At 37.0% G+C, this 7,164-nt stretch overlaps 1 protein-coding gene across 1 annotated transcript in view; it reads left to right on the top strand.

Annotated features, from left to right (window-relative positions):
* Positions 1-1,309: 1,309 nt before the first annotated feature.
* Positions 1,310-7,164, top strand: part of LOC107691120 (semaphorin-4B-like) — a 68,203-nt gene continuing 62,348 nt past the window's right edge. The window contains exon 1 of the mRNA XM_016489596.1: positions 1,310-1,458. The gene's annotated coding sequence lies outside the window, so the exon portion shown is untranslated. The remainder of the gene's footprint in view (positions 1,459-7,164) is intronic.

Below are 7,164 nucleotides of genomic sequence, written 5' to 3'. Positions count from 1 at the left end.
ATTCGATACAGGAGTATATCGATCGATATTATGATATTATATATCTATTTTAAACAACCATCTACATTTTTATTAACTCACAAATGCAACCAAAATATATAACATGAATATTTATCTGAAATTTTCACATCCTGTACCTCAATTGAGACATTCACAACAAAAAAAATAGGCATACACATTTTTTTTTAAATAATAAAGAAAATAAACAATTTGAAAAACAATTCTGGCTGCTACTATGGTCTCAGTGCTAAAAATATTTTCTACAGATAATCAAATTACAAGCAATAGCAGAAAATAAATACAACAAAGACAAAAGTTCAATAAACAGTGCTTTTCAGGTTTTTCAGCTCAGTCTAAAATAAATTTTCAGGTACGCTACAGAAATGTAATAATCAAATGTAAAATAACTGCATAGTCTTCACTGTATAAATTAAATATAGATTAATAATTTTTGATGTTACAAAGGTTATTTAGTCAGGAGCAGTGAGCACTTGTATTTTTCTTTGACAGCATTAGATTTATTATTAGTTTGCTTTCACTTTAAGAACGAAGCACGGATTTAATATATACTGATACACATGCCTTTTCTTTCTCAACTCTTTACGTTAAGACATATGCCTAACCGACTGTGTTTACTAGGATATTTGTTTTTTAGCGTTTCTAGTGTTGTTGTTTTTTTTTTCCCATAACTTTCTCAAATATAACAGAATAAAATAAAATAATAATAATAACGAGCATTATTATTAATGTGCTGTCCCATGGTAATTTAGTTATGATTTAAAATTCTATCTATCTATCTATCTATCTATCTATCTATCTATCTACTAATTTCTCTAAAAATGTCCCTGCTCAATGATGGTTAGATAGATAGGAAAGAGATATGAATGTACCTGCATTAGATTATACATTTTATTTCCATCCTGCTATCCATTATTGATGCCAAAATGGGTGTGTGTGTGTACATATGTAAAACCATTGTGCATAAACCTTAAATCCATCTCAGCTGACGATAATCCATTTCATAACTGCAGTTTTGAGCCGGCTGCAGTGTATTTTTCCTCTGCAGGTTCTGTACTAACAGACTTACGTTATTAGACAGAAGGTGTAAAGGGGAGTGCCTCCTCTCCCCTCTCCCCAGCTCTGCCTCCTCAGGACTGGAAAGCAATGATGTAATGTGCCTGGCTGCCTCAGAATGAGCAGCCCCCCTCTGCTGCATTTCATTCCCCCTTTCTCTCTCTCTCTCGCTTTCTCTCTGCCTCTCTCACTCTCCCTCCCATCCTCTGCCGCTGCCTCTGCTGCTGCTGGTGCTGGTGGTGGCTGGCGTTTGTATGCGCTGTGCCGTGTGAGCTGCAGCCCTGGGCATCTCTGGGGATCCCTGCAGAGCTACTGTTCCTCTTCTCCCTGTGACGGCTGGGGCTCGCCCGCTCGCGGAAAAGACTTTCTCTCTCATCGGCCGAGGTAATTTATCTCCAAGCTGACAAATGGCATGTGTTGCAGGTTTTAAAAGAAAGGGAGCGAGGCAGGACAGGGGTTTTGGGCTTAGGGTCTGCTGAACAGCTGAGTGAAAAGGTCTGCATGCTGAAAGGTTACTGTTACCGCAGCACTGGTGCCATGGCAATAGATTGAATTTGGTTTCCCGTGGCTGCCGCTGTCAGCTCTCCTCTCTAGCGGCTCTCACACATGCACGCACGCACCGCTTCTAGAAAGGTGTTGGTTACCATGGTTAGGAAAGGATGGATTCCTGTGCTGGCTCATAGCTGGGTCAGCATATCACCTGGACTGCAGCCTTTTCAGAAGAGAACTGTGCTCTGAATGGATCTTCATTGTGGCTTGTAAGTAAGAATGTCTGTTTTATTCTGGAGGTTTAAATGAACAGGTGAACTTGCAGCTGTGATTGGTTTTGGTGCTTTTTGGTTAAGGTTTTATTACTTTGTTCACTAAGACTGGTAAATTATGCTGAGCTAATGTGGGAAATATGTTCCTGTTTCAGCATGAATGTGATATGTAGATTGATTTTCCTGCATATTTATGCATGAGGGACTGGGTGTGTGCATGGACAATGCTTCATACTATGGACAGGGTAAGCCCCTCTTGCAGCTCTTGCATTTTTCTTTTTCTTTCCTTCTATGATGTGCTGAAACACAGCTGGTGACTTCTATTTACAGAATTGCCAGTACATTTTTTGTTATGTTATACTCCAGTTGTACGAAATGCATTAAATAATATTAAATATTATTTAAATATAATGCAATATTAAATAGAATGCATAAACATATCAAATAAAGTTTATATTCTTATAATTAAAATAATTAACTATTTTTCAAATAATTATAATTAAAATGTAAAATCTTATTTTATTTGTGTGTGTGTGTGTGCATATAAATATAATTTTGTTTGTTTGTTTTAAATATACAGTACAGTACAACAGTGTTTTCACTCACTGTGAAATCCTGCACTTTGTCTGTTTCTCTTTTTTTTTATATTTCATGTGTCTGGACTGCTCCACGTGCATATGTGGTCATGACTAATTTATCCAGAGGATCTTTACCTGTTATATCAGGAGATGGAAAATACCAGCAGCCTCCATGTCAATTTTGCATAAATAATTGATTGGCTAAGTTCGAGTAATTACTGCACTGTGTGAATATAAATCTCCTGCATTATAGTTGTATCTTCCAATCCAGTCTTTCACAATCTTAATTTGCTCTTTTTCAACCTGAGCAATTGCAGATTTCACACAGATTAACGGTGTGTGCGTTTTAAAAGTCCTCTGGGGTTTATTAAAGAAACAGTAGGCTAGTCTCAATGTCAGAATCAAATAGTGTAAAGATTTTCTTTTGTGATGAGGATCTGCAAAATCTGCAGACCTGAGAAAAATGGCCCGCTGTGATTGGTGGAATGGGACCATGTGGGCTTGTCGGGGGTCAATTTATGATTTCCCAGCGGGGAGAAGGTTATGTTTACTCAGGATGTGGTTGGCTCCTGCAGCTAGCACGCTTTATCTGTGAGAGGCTGGAATATGTGAGCGTTGCTTCACAATCATGTATTCTACACATCAATAAATTGATCCGACGTGTCCAAAAGAAGCACACTAACCTGAAACCTCTCTCTATTAAAAAAAGATAAAGCTTAGATTTTGTCACTCCATCCAACGAGCAAGGCATGAAATGGCTATGGACTGAATGTTCCCTGAACGATTAGCCCATGTATCATGCGGTGCCCAAAAACAGTTTTCTCAGTGAGTGTTTTTATTGATTTTTCTCCTACCAGACGGTGAGCCTGAATTAAAAAAAAAAAAAAGCAGCAGCTTTTCCCCAGGAAACATCTAAATTTCACAGTCGTAATGTTGCAGTTGAAGGATTTCGACAGACATTTTGACTCTAAGACGCTTAGCTTCTCTTCACAAAGATGCGAATGCCAGGATTTAGCTTTGCAGCAGGTGATTTTTAGTGCAAAGAAGTTGCTGGAGATCTTAAAATAGAGCCGGTTGAAGGGGGTGTCCTCCAGTGAGTTCACTTCCATGTTGCATTATAGTAGGATTGTGTGTCCCCTAATATTGTGCAAGGTCAGGGAGTCTCTGGAGGAGTGCTGTTTAGTCTGGCTGAAGCTACAGATCATATGGCCCTTCGTGTAGTGTTGTTAGTTAGCTTAGCGGTCTTGACAGCGTCTTTGTCTTATTTCGGTATTGTTCATCTCACACACATTCACAAACTATAAACCAGGACAAAGGCCTCTGAAGGGACAGACATAGTGTGCGTAGTAAATTCCAAATTTGTGTGTCAGCATGGCATTGAGCAATCAATCAGTTCTGTTAATTATAAACCTCAACTCTGTTTAAAAACCTGCTTAAGTCGGCCTAAGCTGGGTTGCTAGATTTATCTGGCCAAAAGTGCCATAAGGTTTCTAAAATCTCTTACAAGGCTGGGTTACTACAGTTACTAAGACCAGCAAACAATCTGATTGGTGTAAGATGTTCTTTTGCAGTGTGAAAGTGGCTGATTTGAAGTGCTACATACTACATACTTCATACAGTATACAAAGAAAGTTTCGAATGATTTTAATTCCCTGCTGAAATAAAACATCTTAAACTAGCTGGTTTGGCTGGTCTTGGTTGGTCTCCCAATATCACACTCTGTTTGTTCATTTGGGCCAGAGGAGATCTGGTCCACTGACTGAGTCTGGTTTGTTTTTGTCAATTTCTGTCACCTGATGGAGTTTAGGCTCTTTGCCCCTGTCGCCTTTGGCTTGGGTCTGGGTTTAAAAGACACTTAATATTCAGTAATATTATCGATTTGACTGCACTGACACTATTGGATGAGAACAAAACTTGAACTGAGCTGAATAACAACACTGTTGCCCTCTGTAGAGCTGCTTATAGCTGAATTGAACTTGTTTCATAACTGATGAACTTTCCAGTTATTGAACTGAATCACTAAATTGAGCTGAATAAAGACACTGTTGTCTTCTTTAGAGCGTGCTTTACAGCAGAATTAGAATTCGTCTCATACTTGAAGAAGTTTGCATTATTGATTGTTATATTCTGTTAATTGCTGTGAAACTGCTTTGAATCTGTATTGTAAAGTAAAAAAGTGAGTTGAAAAAGTGACATAGTATTTTAATGATTGACTTGTGTCATCCACCATGGTGGGTTTTAGTTTTTCACTGAGGTCATCCCAGTGCATTCTGGGATTGCCCTCTGAGAAAGATACAGTACATGCAATGCCACTTTAATTATGCTGACTCTTAAAGCTAGACTTTCTTTGTCCGTGTTCCACTCACGGAGAGTTCAGACGATGTCATTTTTGTCATTTTTGTTTTGACTTGTGCATGCCAGTGTTTAAGTGCTCAACACAAAGGTCCACTAGGTAGTGCACACATTCATGAAATGTACTTTAAATGGCTTGTATGTTCAACTGTGCGCAAGACGGAGTGAAAAATGACTACCTGAGCCTTAGGTTACCTTGCTTAATCTAAAGTTTAAGTTTTTGCACCAGGAGTGTTTATAAAATTCCTTGCTATGTTTTGAATCAGAGCTAATATATGTGTAGTAAATTCTACATATGTGTGTCAGAATTGCACTGAACTAAAATAGCTCTAATTCAGCTTTAACATAAAGCTGAATTAGAGAGCATAAGCATAAAGCATAAAGAGCATAAAATTTGTCTAAAAAGATTGTGTCGCAACGGGAACTGTATAGGTATGAGTGGCAATATATGGATTATACTGTAAATATCTGTCTTGTGCTTAAACGATATTGTGAAAATGTAAGTTAAAAGTAAACATATTGATAATATAAGTCATTACACCAAGAAAATCTCCAAAAAGATGTATTTTTTATCTGCAGCATTGTCTTTCCTTGTGTGTGTCCTTGGCTGTAATATGAATATTAAGAACTAGTATTGACTCCCCAAGATTTTTTTTAGTCACGGTTCATCGCTTGCCCAGGTTCATTACTCTCAGCTGTGCTGAAACAAAACAGATGCTCCTTTTACAGGCTCAGCAGCACTAGAGTAAAAATGCCCGGCTGCACTTTTTTCGAGACATGACCTGGTTATTAAAACCTCTTTTTTTAGGCTGTCCACTTTTGCCTCATACCAGGCATCAGTATGCCAAAGTTGAAAAGAAAAGCAGCAGCAAGGCTTTTTGTTTTCATTTGATAGAGATAATTAGTGTTTTATTTGAAGCCCCCCTGAGGTCTGGCTCAAATACAAGACTTCTGTTCGCTCTTGGCCCTGCTGAATACCTTGAATGACAAGTCATTTCCCTGAGCTGTGTCCTCACCGCAGGGACAGTATAGGGACACTTAGGTCAAGTCCAACAAATTCTTGAGCTATATTTTAAACAAAAATAGCTTACAGTTGTTGTTTCAAACCTCAAGGTCAGTTTGTTCTGAAATTGAAGCACGTATTGCTGAATGCAGTATTGCCATACACAAAATCAGGTCGTATGTCATCACCGATCATGAACAGGGAAGCATTTAACTGACGCCACTATTGTCTGTTAATTATTTTTATTGACAGGAGGGAGAAGTTGGGCGGCTGGGACGACAAATGATCTGTTACACACTGCCAGGGGAATTGTCCTGGCAGACACATGAAAGCAAACCATGGTTCCTTTGATATGGACATTTAGAGCCACCTAAGGAGAAGTTTGTCTGCTTTACGCTTGGTCTCAGCTGACTCTCTTTCTCCATTTCTCTGTGAACAGCAGATATTTCTCAACTCAATATTTCAGATTTAGAAAAGATACATTGCGTACAGCACACTTTTCAGACAGTGTTTTGCAACAAGTGTGTGGTAATATCTTGAAATTGTTAAGATCTAATATTGTTATATCTCTCCTAGGATTACATAAAATATTCAGTCTGGTGTTGAAACGAAAAAATTATGATGTATCAATTAATTAAACAACAACAAGTGATTATAATAATGTAAAATCTTAATAATTATAATAATAATAACAACAATTATTAATATTATTAATTTTATTTTATTATAATAAAATTATCATTTATTTATAATATTATGATTTTTAATTACATTTATAAATGTAATATAAATATCAATTCGTATATAATTTTGTTTTGGTAATTTTTTCCCCCATTGTTTTTTGTAATGTGTATATATTGTTGTTGTTATTATTATATGTTTATATGTTGTTGTTGTTGTTATATGTTGTAGTAATAATATGATGGCTCCAGCACCAAACTGGATATCATTAATAAATAAATAAATAAAAATAATGGTAATAATATTAAAATATATAATAAATCATTATTTTATTATATGTTGTTGTTGAAATAATTAGTAAACTTGTTGTATAGGCAAAAAACACTGAGACATTTCTCAAAATGTCTTCTTTTGTGTTCCACAGAAGAAAGAACGTCTTACCAGTTTGTAACAACATTTGGGTGAGTAAATTTTCATTTGAGGGTGAACTATCCCTTTAAAGATGTCAGTTCTCTATAATCTAAACAGCTCTAATCTGTGTTCCAATTTAGGGGATTACGCACCCCCTATAGAGAGATTAACAGAGCTGAAAACTTTTGAGCCAATACTTCCCCTTTCTGGGTATACATGAAGCCCTGGGAGTTTAACTTCAGATGACAAATGAGACAGAGGGGACCACGGCAAAGCTGTCTAAGATGTTCACGCCACATCAGTC

This window comes from Sinocyclocheilus anshuiensis, unplaced genomic scaffold (genome assembly GCF_001515605.1).
Source record: "Sinocyclocheilus anshuiensis isolate Anshui unplaced genomic scaffold, SAMN03320099.WGS_v1.1 scaffold2, whole genome shotgun sequence".
NCBI classification, from domain to species: Eukaryota; Metazoa; Chordata; class Actinopteri; order Cypriniformes; family Cyprinidae; genus Sinocyclocheilus; species Sinocyclocheilus anshuiensis.
Note: the sequence above shows the minus strand (reverse complement) of the source record. Positions and strands in the feature narration are given on the sequence as shown.